Raw genomic sequence first — 14,350 nt, 5'->3', positions numbered from 1 at the left:
TACCCGATTTAATTCTCATAACTCCCTGAGCGTGTTGTCATTCTCACTTAAGAGATAAGGAAACAGGCTCAGAGAAGTTAAGTAATCCTCCTATGGTCATACCACAAGTAAGTGGCAGGCTGGAGTCAAAACAAGGTTTATCTGATTCAGAGTAACTTTCTCAGTGTCTATACCACAAGCCCCCCGCACCCAACCCGGCATCTGTTTAAAATAGCAAATTCTGCCCTGCACCATCAGAATCCCTCTATGGGACAGGGAACCTGCATCTGAAACCCGTAAATCCAAGTTTGAGAACCAGCTGTCCTGCTCCCAGAAGAATCAGATTCTGCCTTCATTGTTCATGTTTAACGACTGTTTATTAAGCCCCTCCTATGCGCTGGGCCTTTGTCCAAGCACTTAGAGAGACAGTGGTGAACCAGCAGAATCCTGCTCTCGTGAGGCTGGCTGTCCCTCAGGAGAAGAGGGAATGAACACGTCTGTTTCCAGGTCGTGATACTTGCTAAGAAGGAAAAGTGCAATAAGGGGCTGTAAGTTGGGATGTGGGTGTGGGAAGAAGCAGGGAGCTATTTTAGGAAAGCCTGCCTAAAACTATTTTTCCCCCCACAAAGTATCAAAATACACTGTACTTGAATCAGGAGGCTTCAGATAGCAAGTTTAAGGCACTTCAAGTTTACCGAACATTTGTCCATGCCACCTCATTGCACCTGGTGCCAAACTTGAATGTCAGTGTCATTCACCCATTTTACAGATGAGGAAACTGAGGCTCAGTGAGGCTGAGATTGGCTTTTAGCCACTAAGATTCTAAGTCCTTTGACACAACCACACTCTAGCTGCCGCCCTGGAGATGGAAAGACCTATATAAGGGGCTGACTTCGGGGCTCCTTAGCACAGTCAGTTAATTGTCTGACTCTTGGTTTCGGCTCAAGTCCCAATCTCAGGATCGTGAGATGGAGACCCGGGTCCGGCTCTCCTGAAGACTCTCTCTCCCTCTCCCTCTGACCTTTCCCTCCGTTCTCTCTCTCTCAAATCAATAAATAAATCTCTAAAAAGAGAAAAAGAGACTGACTTCTCTGTTGGTCAAGCGGACGCTTCCTTTCCTATAAGAGGTAAATGAATTTCTTTCCTCCAGAAATTTGCACTCTCCTGTGCTTCGCTTGCACAAATGCTGGTAGGAGAGAGACCGCTTGTTTCCTTCCTACTCTCAATCTGAAGCTTACTTGGAGTTCTTTACTGCGGGTAAAGTTGGCTTTTCAGGAGCCTCTGGGTTCTTGTATGGACGTGGCCACAGCCTCCATCTGGAGCTGCCGGGAGACCAGATTCCCGGACAAGCTCTCCGTGAGCCATGCTGCTCCGGGCACCAGGGCGGAAGGTGGGAGGTGGTGACAGCTGCGCAGCCGTCGCGGGGCAAATGCTGCTGAAAGTGAGGTTCTTGGGTCAGAATCATTAGAAGGCTTTTGCTTTGAGTAAGACATTTGTAAATTACTAAAATAAAATAGATCATTTGCCAAATTAATGTACATTTGAAAATATATCGCTAAATTCTTTTCAACAGCTTGGATGATTTACCACCTCTTGAAGAGAAACACGTTTGTTAACTTCCTGTGATCATTTGACAATGAATATATATTATTTGTATAATATGAAAAAGCGATTTTTATATCAGCTCTTTCTTACCATCTGCTAGGCATACCTGGGTCATCCATTAACACGCATTGCCTGCTTTCTAACTAATAATGATCCCTGAACTGGCAGAATTGATATTTTAACCAAGAGAGACTTGCAGTAATACAAACTATATATATTTTCAGTTAAGTACCTTCCAAAAAGAAAAGGAGATTGGTTATGATTATTCTAACTGTTGAATGAACATCTCCTGCTTAAATTCAACATTCTCAACCCCAAACTCCACAGCTGCCCCTCAGTCTCACCTCGCACACTAGCGATCTTGTTTAAGCTGGAAGCAGGCGTGTCTCCTGGACTCCTCCCTGACTTCTCATCCTCAACACTGATTTTGGTTACCACGCCTGATCATTGACGGCAAAAAAAAAAAAAAAAAAAAAAAAAAAAATTGCTCTGGACTACATTCCACCTTGCTTTTCCCATTATACTTTCTTGATTCAGGGTCTCAGGCTTTTCACCTAGACAATTCCGATACCTCGTGACTGGTCATCCATCCTCCAGCCTGTCCTCCCTGTGGTGTTTCTACATTCATTCATTGATTCATTCATTCAACAAACATGGATCGAGTGCTGACCACCAAATCCTCTGTCCACGTGGAGCTAACATTCATGCAAAGAGAGCCAGATGTCATGACATACTAAGGATGGAAGGCCATTGTACTAGGGCCTTGTTGGCCACTGTGAAGACATCAGCCTTTATTCTGACATAAATGAGGACCCGCTGGACGGTTATAAGTACTATGGCCTGACTCAGTTTGAAAGGGTCATTCTTTCCTGGATGAAGAATAGGCTCGGGGTGGGGAGCAAGGGTTGAAACAGCCTAGGATGCTTTCCACCTCTAGGCATCTAGGCAGTGACCTAGAAGGTAATGATGGAGAGGAGGTGTCTTGGGCCAGGACGGCAGTAATGCAAGCGGGAAGTTACATCAGATCCTGGGTATATGTTGAATGTGGAGCCCATGAAATTTGCTAACAGATTGGAATTTGCTAACAAATTTGGGGCACAAAGAGAAATAAAGGATCACCAACAATGACTCCAAAGCATTTGGCCTGAGCGACTCGAAGGACCAAATTGCACGAGCTGTATCAGGAGAACTCTAGAGAACAGGGTTTGGGGAGGAGTTTCAGGAGCTCTGTTTTGCACGTGTTGAGTTTGAGATAATTATGAGACATCTAAATGAAGATGTTGAGAAAGCAGTTGGATAAGTAAGCCTGGGGACTCAGTGAACAGATCTGGGCTAAAAATACAAGGTTGATGGTTGTCAACAGGCAGGTGTATGAGCTCACCAAGGAATGGATGAACACAGAGGGGAGGAGGGCGCCAAGGTCCGAGTCCTGGGACACAGCGACATAAAGAGGCTGGGGTAGAAGGGGAACGAGTCGAGGGTGAGTTAGGAAGAAATCTAGGGGTGTGGGAGCTCCTGAAAGCCAAGCAAAGGAAGTGTTTCTAGGAGCAGGGAGTGCTCAAGTCACATAAGGATTGTTAGTAACACAGCGGTGTCCTAGAGCCTGATCAGAGAAGTTTTGGTGGTGTGCAGGGAGAAAAAAGCCCCCATCACAGTGGATTTAAGGCAAAAGACAAGAGAAGGAATTGGTGACATTAACTCTGACAACTCTTTCAAGGAGCTCTGCAGAGAGGAGAGAAATCGGACCGTGGCTGGAAGGAGAAATGGGGTCAAGAGAGGGGATCTCAAGACAGAAGAAACGCCAGCATCTGTGTAGACTAATGGTGATGCCATAGAAAGAGAGTCTGTTAATGTGGGCCAGAGGGGGAGAATTTCTGGAACCCGTCCTTGCGTAGGAAGATGGGGCGAGATGTGATGCTAGGAGAGAGATCGATTTTAGAGAAGCAAAACCCTGGTTCCCCCATGGTAGTGGGGGAAGGCAGTGGACGTGGACAGGAGCCGCCAGGTGGGTGGCTGCGCTGGTGGGAGCCGGTGGAAATTCCCTTTTGATTATCCCTGTTCCATCAGCAACTTTGGCATCAACATTAATTTTCTAAAACACGGGCCTGCTTATGGCCCTCCCCAGAATCAGTCTTTGCTAGCGGCCTGTTGAATTGAAGGTAGAGAGGTCTCAGTTCCTCCGGAGCCACTGTCCTTGAAACATGCCCCGTTGCAAGCATTGCCACTGAGCTGTCCTGGGCTCTGTGATCCCTGAGCATGCCGAGCTCCTCCACCAGTCCAGGTCTTGGCACTTACTGTCCCATCTGCCTGGAAGGCCCCGCTCTCACTTTTCTACCTGATGAACACCTACTCCTTTTCCAAAATCCAAATGAAATGTCACCTCCTCCCTGAAGTACTCAATGTCTCCTCTCCTTTATTTTTTTTTATTTTTTTAAAGATTTTATCTATTTCTTTGAGAAAGAGAGAGCACAGAGAGTGGGAAGGAGAAGCAGACTCCCCACTGAGCAAGGAGCCTGATGCAATGTGGGGCTCCTTTCCAAGACCCTGAGATCACGACCTGAGCTGGAGGCAGACGCCCAACTGACTGAGCCACCCGGGCGCTCTGTCTCTTCACCTTCAGACTGTGACCCCAGCTAGTGCCTGGCTTCCAACGGTCGCCAAGTCGATGTTTGCTGAGCAGCTGCATAAATTTTCTGTGTGTACTTCATATAGACTGATTTTTGTCTCTTCATTAGACGTACATTATTTCAGATCTTTCTAGCATCTACAGGGAACAAAGCCAAGACAGAGACACATAGACAGATAGACAGATAGATAGATAGGGCATAAAGCCACTAGCTTGGCCAAATCTCCTTTGTGGTTTATCTAAGGCTTTGTTCTTTGAGGTTCCATGTAGTCTGTGTGCCCCAGAAGGCAGAACTACGGGGGTAAGAGAAGAACTCGGTGTGCTCAATGAAGCAACAGCCAGCGGGAATGTCTTGAGGCCAGAAACTAGAAATCCAGCCGGACCCCGCTGTGGTTAGATGCCCAGAGATGATGACGTCCAACTCGGACAATCATGGAAACTCTGCATCTGGGCAGCTGAGAAACAGGAAGCCTGCGTGCTGGGTCCGCGTGCCACCCAGAGCCCTTTACCTGGGTGTGGCATGAAGCAGCAATGTTTTCTATTTAAAAATTAACCAGCAGCGCACTCACATTCACTGACAACAGAGCCATTGCCACAACCCTTTAAAAATAGCTTTACTGCGTTTCTTAGATGATGAAAGCAATTAAGGGTCGTTTTGCTTGCCAAATATAGAAATGTACTAAGAGAAAAAGAAAGGCACCTATAAAGCTTCCTCCTAGGAAAAAAAAGTCACAGTTAACATTTTGGTATTTGTCATTTTTTTCCATACTTTTTTTCTCTGTGTACAGATAAACTTACATGATTTCTCCTAATCACATAAATTTTTTTAAATGAAATTATAAATACATAGTCCTATGGCTTCTCTTTTTTTGTCTTTTATGTCCATGAGTATCAATCTACAACACTGTGAAATCTGAAGGCATTCCATTGTAAGTATATATCATATTTAATAAATTCCCTTTTGATCAGACAGATTTTTTTCTTATATTGTCGCTAGTCTAGCAACACAGATAATAGAGTATGAACCACATAATACCTACCATTACCATAGGGTTGTTGTAAAGATCCAGTTTTTGGACCAGTTCCTGGCATATAGTAAATTATTGATAAATGTTAACTATCATTCTCATGAATAATATTGGCATGAACAGTCTTGTCTAGATCTCTGGGAACTTAGACTGCTTTTTCCTTAGAATCTATTTCTAGAAGTTGAAATTCAGGGTCAAAGACTAGGCATGTGTAAGACTTTTACACTCATTGCTCAGCTGCCCTCCAGAAATGTACCAACTGATTGGTAGTGGAGATGAGGGTCTACAGGAGAACTTTCCATTTCTACTCTGTACATTTCTGTATTAACTGAATTTTTTAATTAACATATAATGTATTATTTGCCCCTGGGGGTACAAGTCTATGAATCGTCAGGCTTACACATTTCATAGCACTCACCACAGCACATACCCTCCCCAATGTCCATTACCCAGCCACCCTATCCCTACCCCCAACCCGCAGCAATCCTCAGTTTGTTTCATGAGATTAAGAGTCTCTTATGGTTTGTCTCCCTCCCTGGTCCCATCTTGTTTCATGTTTCCCTCCCTTCCCCCGCATGACCCCCTGCCTGGCCTCTCAAATTCCTCATATCAGAGAGATCATATGATAATTGTCTTTCTCTGATGGACTGATTTATAAGGATGTATTCATTGCATTGTTTGTGTGTATACTTCTAAATAGCCAATTTTCTTTCTTACCAACATCTCTATAAAACAACACATATCCCTGCAGCCCCTTACCCTCACTGACACTGGGTATTGTCAGTCCTTTAAATCTTTGCCAATACGATGGGTGAAAATATCATCTCACCCTTTATACCTCTGATTCTCAGCAAGCTGGCTCATTTTTCTCATATTTGGGAGTAAGTATTTTGGGGAAATATTTCTATATATATTACAAAACTTAGACATTTTTATACCACTTGAGTCAATGGTCCTTTGTCTAAGAAATAAAATCAAGAAAATGATGCCAGACACACAGATTTACGTCAAAAACAATCATCCCGCAATTAAAGAGTAGATAGGGGTTGAATATAAATAAGGTACTATCTATGTGATGCTATATTATGTATCCATTTTTTAAAAAATCATGTTTAGAAAGAGTTTATAGAACATTATTTTATAATAAGTAGAAAGTGAGAAAATCACTTATTAAAAATACAAAGGAGGAGAGATGAGAAAGAAATACATTAAAATGTTAGCAATGTTGTTCACAAGTGATGGAACCCTGGATAGTTCTTTTTCTCTATTTCTTCTTTTTACTTTCCTGTATTTTCAGTGGGCACATTTTCACATTATAATTTTTAAAAAGCAACCTTTGCCCTTGATATTAAAACAACTTGCATTTGTGGGGAAGGCTATGCATGTGTGGGGACAGGGGATGTATGGAAAAATCTGAGTTTGGCTATGAACCTAAAACTCCTCTAAAAATTAAAGTTTACTAAAAACAAACAAACAAACAAAGCTTGGATTTTCTCATTGGCTCTTTCCTGGATATACATTCATTCCTGGGCATCAGACGTAAAAAGCTCCACAAAGAAGCAAATTTAGCTACAAACATGAGCACAGAATACAGGGCTCATGAGATAAGTGCAAAGTTATGTAGGATTTTATAGCTAGAAAGTGTAAAATGAGGGTAAGGTGGAATTTCAAGTAAATAATAGGGCTAAGAAAGAAACCGGTGTCTGAAGTGTTAGAGACCATGGGCCCTGGCTGAAAAGACAGTCAGGATCGGTGGAATTTTCAACTATGCAGATCACCTCCTAGCACGGGAACCCTTCTCCCTGCAAGTCTATGCCTTTCCAAGAAACCTTCCTTGATATCTGCTCATGGGGGCAAAGGGAAAGGGCAGCTCACAGCCTGTGTCTCCCTTTCTGTGCTGTGCCCACATTTAGGGAACAGCAAACACCTCTGATACACTCCAGCAGGACCATCAGAGAGCCAGTCAGTGAATCAAGGTGGGCTATGGGGCATCACGCAAAGCCCAAAAGATGCAATTCACTCTCATTGCTGCCTTTGATGCTTGATCCAGATTTATGCAAGATGATTGGATCCCAGTGGGACCAGTCTTGCTCCTACCCAATAACCACCCACGCACGATACGGCTGGTGAAATATGGAGGAAAATGCCCTAGCCTGAAACAGCCTCTCCCATGCACACGGCACAGGATCGAACGGTCCATCACAAGCAATTCATGTTAGTGATCGCTCATGGTGTATGAGTACTGCGTTCCCAAGCAGTCTCTCATCCGGGTACTCACCAGTTTAACGAACTGCGTGGCACAGCTCAAGGTCCTACAGCATACTTACATTTTACTAAGGTGTTTTCATATACAACATCACCTCTGTTTCACTTCTGGGGGGGGGGGGGTCCTTGCATCCTCCCCATGTGGCTATGGGTGAGGAATGACCCCATCCATCTCTGGTCCAATCCTGGGCAGCTCTCCCTGCATTGGCTGACCATGGAAATAGGTATAGGAGGTCAGTTTGACAGCCCAGTCCACGCAGCCCTGTCCACAGACAGAATAAATACCACCAAGTCAGAAACCCTCCTGGTGGGTGTCATTGGTGCCTGTGAGGGTGATCCCCTGCGTGCTGGACTTGGGCCAGACTCCCTACTAGCTCCCACGTGCTCTTACATAGGTTAACTTTGCCTCTCTCCTTTCTCAGTTTCTTTGTCTGTAAAAAAGGATTGGACTGCTGACAGCATTGTTTCTTAGAGTTGTGGGGGTGGCTCTCTCTAGTGCAGGACCATAGGCACTCCTTAATTTGCAATTTCCTTTTCCTCTAGGGCAGGCTTGGGAGGCCCTACAGCCCCGGAACTTTATTTCGCCCTGGAGGGGACTTGGGGATCATCTGGGACAGTGCCTGGTTTCCTGACTTTTAGATTTCAACCGTTAATAAAATGAAAACAAACAAAAAACTGGACCAGCCTGAGTCCAAAATGTCCTAAAGGTCTTGACACTTTATTTGCAGGTGAAACTCCCCCAAAATAGGTTTGCAAAAGATTACAATCCACTATCATTTTTATTTCATAAAAGAAAAGAATCTTAACTACTCTGGGGTTTTTTTTGTTTGTTTGTTTTGATTTTTAAAGAAAAGGAAAGGAAAGAAAGGAGGAAGGGCGTGTATCCAAATTAATTTAGATTGGTAAAAACCCCTACATGTTCTTTTCTGGAAACCAATGAAAACATCACAGACCAGAGTGAGGGAACCTCAGTTCTTCATGCCCTGCCCTTGCTTCAAGGATAAGGTCACCGAAGCCTGGTGAAGTGACATGCCCAAGGTCACAAAGGGGCTGCACTGTCTCCTCGCTATCTAGCACAACCCTGGTGGACGTGAGATCGTTTCCTGTGGCCGCGACTGGTGCCCTGGGCTGGGAGTCAGGAGGTCTGGGCTCTACTCCAGCCATTTGCCCTCAAGACACACTTTCTGCTTTTCTAAAATGGAGATGACATCGTCCCCTCACTGAAGACTGGTGTGAGAACGTGATGAAAGAAGAGTTTAGAAAGTGCTCTGGAGAGGCAGCTACGGCAGAGTGAGGTGTTCAGAGCAAAAAGTGCTGCCGTCTGTGATGTGCTTGACAATATTTCGGCCAATAAAAACAGATGAAGCAAATACTGCACCAACCTCGATGACATGTAGGGGTGGGCCTGGCGATGCTAGCCTCTCCACCTGTCTGCATTCTTGAACATTTTTATAATAAACATTCCATCATTTAAAAAAAAAAAAAGTGCTCATTCAAGGTCAATGCAAGCGATGGTGTTACTCACAGAGAAGACGCCCTCACGGAGATCCAAGTCCTGGGCTCTGCACAGATGGGGTCTGCTATCCCAGAAGATGGAGCAGCCCACTCTTCACCAGCCTTGGGCACAAAGAAGCATAGTCAGGAAGTGATTTTGGCTTCCTCCCCAGGCAGGCCCAGTGCCTGTGGCTGAGTGAGGGAAGCCTCCCGCCCGCCCCTTCTCAGTGCAAGGTACCATCTGACAGACCCAGCCCTGCCTGCGGCAGAGGGGACAGTGGGGGCTGCCTCTTCCAGCCAACCGGTGTGGGGGGGCTTATGAATATGCAGATAGAGGCCAGAGCTGGTTGGCTGCCACTCCTCCCCCATCTCCCACCCCTGCCCCAACTCAGATGCCCAGGGAAAGCCTGCTGAGAGAAGACCTTCCTGAAATGCCATCTCTTCTTGCCTAAGGACCTGTGGAGTCTCTTCAAAATGTGGGGACTGAATTACAGGGCTCCTCCCAAAGTACTCACCTCCGGGGGGAGCTCCTGACCTTCCAAATTCCCCAACCAGGCGGCTCCAAAGTAAATCCTTTTCTCCTTGGGCCTCAAGCATCCTGAGGATACCAAAACCAGCTCAGCGCGGGAATATGGCATCTCGGCTGTTCAGGAAGGAGGGGCTGTGTGGCTTTACCCTCTAGCAGAGGTCTAAATACTACTGGGGAGGCTCTTTGCTGGGACCAGAACCCGCCTGTCTGGCAGAGCTGAGGAGAACTCATCCGCCAAGTCCACCTGCCCCCCGAAACATCACTTGAATTTTGCCATCTTCTTGTCCTTCAGTTTGGGAAGTGGAGTGTATGTTGTGATACACAGCAGTGAAAATCAATGCACCACAGCTCAGCTCAGCATGGGTAAACCCTCAAAACAGGACACTGATTGAAAGAAGTTAAATCAGAGAATGATACTGACACTGTGATTCCATTTATATTACATTTAAAAATGGGCCCAACAACGTCTAGATTTTTACGGAGTATATTCATCCATCCATCATCTTTAATTACAACTGAATGGAGAAATGGACAGATAGATGGAATCTAGGTATCATGAGTAATACAAAATGAACATAGGATATAGTCTCTATTTTAAGGAGTCTGGAAACAGAAACATAGGCAACTGCCCAGCCATTTACCATCTGGTCAATTACATTAAAAAATACATAAACAAGGATATGAGCATATAGTTCAGACCACACATATGAATATGGGGGACTTCAGGTAAAAAATGCTGTGTGTATTATCTAAGGCGTGCTGCCCACTCTGTTTTCATTAACTGAGCCATTTATCCTTTTCTAGAAACAACATTTTTTTCTTACATAATTTGAAAGTAAATACATCTTTTCCTCCATTTAAAAAAATAGGTAAAACAAGTCTATAGTTTAGGACACACGTGTATAGAAGCTACAGTGAAAGGGAGGGACTGGTTACTGTATAGTTGGTCCTAGCAGAGGTTAACTCTAAGAGGACTAGCAAGGAGGACCACATAGGGCTTTTCCATTTTAAGCTGGATGGTGAGTATGAGTATTCTTTTTACTATTTTTCTTTAAATCATATATGTATATTTATATACCCTTCTGAATATATATATATATATATATATATATATATACATATATATGATTTTATTTATTTACTTGAGAGAGAGCACAGAGGGAGAGGAGGCAGTAGACTCCTTGCTGAGCAGGTAGTCTGCCATTGGCTCAGTTCCAGGACCCTGGGATCATAATCTGAGCCAAAGGCAGATGCTCAACCCCCTGAGCCATCCAGCACCCATGAATATATATTATATAACAAAAAATGTTTTTTTTTTAAAAACCTTCTCTCCTTGTCTTTTTTTTTCTTTTTTCAAGACTTAATTTATTTGACAGACAGAGATCACAAGTAGACCAAAAAAAAGAGAGAGGCAGGCCCCCTGCCAAACAGAGAGCCCAATGTGGGGCCCAATCCCAGGACCCTGTGATCATGACCCGAGTCGAAGGCAGAGGTCCTAACCCACTGAGCCACACAGGCACCCCACAAAAAATGTTTTTTTTTTTTTTTTAATTCCCTTTTGACGGGGCACCTGGGTGGCTCAGTTGGTTAAGAGCCTGCCTTCACATCAGGGAAATACAAATCAAAACCACAATGAGATACCACCTCACACCAGTCAAAATGGCTAAAACTGACAAGTCAGGAAATGATAGATGCTGGCAAGGATGTGGAGAAAGGGGAACCCTCCTACACTGTTGGTGGGAATGCAAGCTGGTGCAGCCACTCTGGAAAACAGCATGGAGGTTCCTCAAAAAGTTGAAAATAGAGCTACCCTACAACCCAGCAATCGCACTACTGGGTATTTACCCCAAAGATACAGATGTAGTGATCCGAAGGGACACGTGCACCCAAAGGTTTCTAGCAGCAATGTCCACAATAGCGAAACTATGGAAAGAATCTAGATGTCCATCAACAGATGAATGGATAAAGAAGATGTGGTATGTATATACAATGAAATACTATGCAGCCATCAAAAGAAATGAAATCTTGCCATTTGCAACAATGTGGATGGAACTAGAGGGTATTATGCTGAGCAAAATAAGTCAATCAGAGAAAGACAATTATCATATGATCTCCCTGATATGAGGAAGTTGAGAGGCAAAGTGGGGGGTTTGGGGGGTAGGAAAGGAATAAATGAAACAAAATGGGCTCTCGAGGGAGACAAACCATAAGAGACTCTTAATCTCACAAAACGGAGGGTTGCTGGGGATAAGAGGGTAGGGGGAGGGGGTGGGGTTATGGACATTGGGGAAGGTATGTGCTATGGTGAGTGCTGTGAAGTGTGTAAACCTGGCGATTCACAGACATGTACCCCTGGGGCTAATAATACATTATATGTTAATAAAAAAATAAAAAAGAAAAAAAGAAAAAGAGTCTGCCTTCAGCTCGAGTCATGATTCTCTCGGAAGCCCCAAGTCCGGCTACCTGCTCAGTGGGAAGTCTGCCCCTCCCTCTCTCCCTCCCACCTTGTGCGCATGCACTCGCTTGTTTTTTCTCTCAAATAAATATACAGAATCTTTTTAAAAAAATAAAGGAAAATAAAATTCCCTTTTGAAATTAAAAGTAAAATATATGATCTGGTAATCACACTACTGGGTATTTACCCAAAGAATATGAAAACTCAAATTCAAAAGTATATATGCACGTCTATGTTTATTGCAGAATTATTTACAAGATCCAAATTATGGAAGCAGCCTAAGTGTCCCTGACAGATGAATGGATAGAAAAGACGTGGTATAGATAGATATAGATACAGACACGCATATATGCTGGAATCTTACTCAGACATAAAAGAGAGTGAAACTTTGCCATTTGCAACAACTTGGGTGCTAAGTAGAATAAGCCAGTCAGAGAAAGATAAATACTATATTATTTCACTCATGTATGGAATTGAAGAAACAAAACAAACAAAGGAGGGAAGAGTGACAAATCAAAAAACAGACTCTTAGCTACAGAGAACACACTGATGGTCACCCGAGGGGAGGTAAGGTTTGGGTGAGACAGGTGAAGGGGATTAAGGAGTGCATTTATCTTGATGAGCACTGAGTTATATGTGGAATTGTTGAATCATTGTATTTGACCTGAAACTAATGTAACACTGTATGTTAACTATATTGGAATTGGAAAATATTTTTTAAATGTGAAATAAATTCCCTTTGAGCCATAAACACAAGTTTGCGAACTTATATACATAAGTCCTGTCGCAATGGATGGTGCTGTGTCCTAGGAACCTCTAAATAAAGAAGAGGGTGAGAGCTCATTGGGTTGCACCTGGACTCCACGGAAGCTCATATGCGTCTCAAGGAAATCAATTTCAACCTTTATCCTCTGAAAGAGACTTCTCATGCTACTGTGCGAGTGTGTATGTATCTAAAATCATAACATCTGAGATTAACTTGGGTGATCACCGAAATTCCAGAAGAAATGCTTTGTCACATCTCCCAGGCCCGGGGCATCTAAACTTTGGATAATCTCTAAAATTAATCACTTAAAGAGGAAAAAATGAAGTAGCTGTCTAGAAATATTAACAGCAAACCCTTCAAGGGATTCCTGTTTTGGAAACTCTTCAGCTGCATAGAACGGTCTTGTAAGCATGAAGTCTTTAGTCACTCCACTTGTATTTCTTGAGTACCTATGGAGTACCAGGCACTGTGTTCTCGGCAGGGGATTCAGGAAAATAGCCATCGTCTCATTCCTTCTTTTGCTCTGCCCAGGAGAGAAGACAGACAAAAAGCACATTATAATGCAAAGGAGAGAAACATGCTGTGTAATATTTTGGAAGCACAGAAAAGGTATCAGTTAACTATGACAGAGGGCATTAGGGAGGGATTCAAAAGACTTACGGTTGATTAGCAGTGCCTAGGCAAATGGTGAGCTCGGCCCACACAGAAATGGGAAGAAGTGAAATAGCACATGGGAGAGATTGCCAGTAGTGTGGTAGGACTAAAACTCAGCACCTGTGAAAATCAGGGGGCGGATCATCCCCGCCCAAGGCCAGGTTACCAGGTGCCATTCAAATCGAGGAGTTTGGACTTCATCCTACTGATAGGGAGAAGCAGTTGAAAGAGGTCAAGCATGAGAGTGACAGATTAGGTTTGTGTTTCAAAGGATCTTGGACACGGATATGGAGGATTGCTTGGAGAAAGTGGTTGTAGAGGCCCAGGTCCCTTTAGGAAGCTTTTAAAATAGTCCAGGTGAAGGATGCTAAGATGTGATCAGGGGTAGCAGCTGGGCAAGACAGTTTTCTCTATTTCTAGTTAGGGTCTGCCCATCCCTTCAGAATTCCAGTGGAAGTACTTACAGAGTTTGGATGAGTGAAGGCACCATAAAGGTGCCTGAGGATGAGGTAAGATGACTCAGCTTAAGAAACCAACATGGTGGGTTAAAGCCCCTGCCTTCAGCTCAAGTCATGATCTCAGGGTCCTGGGATCGTCGCCCCACATCGGGCTTCTGCTCAGCACGGAGCCTGCTTTCCCCCTCTCTGTCCCTGCCTGCCTCTCTGCCTACTTGTGATCTCTGTCTGTCAAATAAATAAATAAAGTCCTTAAAAAAAAAAAAAAAGAGCAGGCACCAGCAGCCCATTCATTCTCTCTCTTTCTCCTTTTTTTTTTTTTTTTTTTTTTAAAGATTTTATTTATTCATTTGAAGGGGAAAAAGAGCACAGGAGAGGCAGAGGGAGAGGAAGAAGCAGACTCCCCCTGAGCTGGGAGCCCACCGTGGGGCTCAATTCCAGGACCCCAAGATCATGACTGGAGCTGAAGGCAGACCCTTAACCATCTGAGCCAC

The sequence above is a fragment of the Mustela lutreola genome, chromosome 7 (genome assembly GCF_030435805.1).
Source record: "Mustela lutreola isolate mMusLut2 chromosome 7, mMusLut2.pri, whole genome shotgun sequence".
In the NCBI taxonomy this organism is placed as follows: domain Eukaryota; kingdom Metazoa; phylum Chordata; class Mammalia; order Carnivora; family Mustelidae; genus Mustela; species Mustela lutreola.
This window is presented reverse-complemented; position numbering follows the sequence as displayed.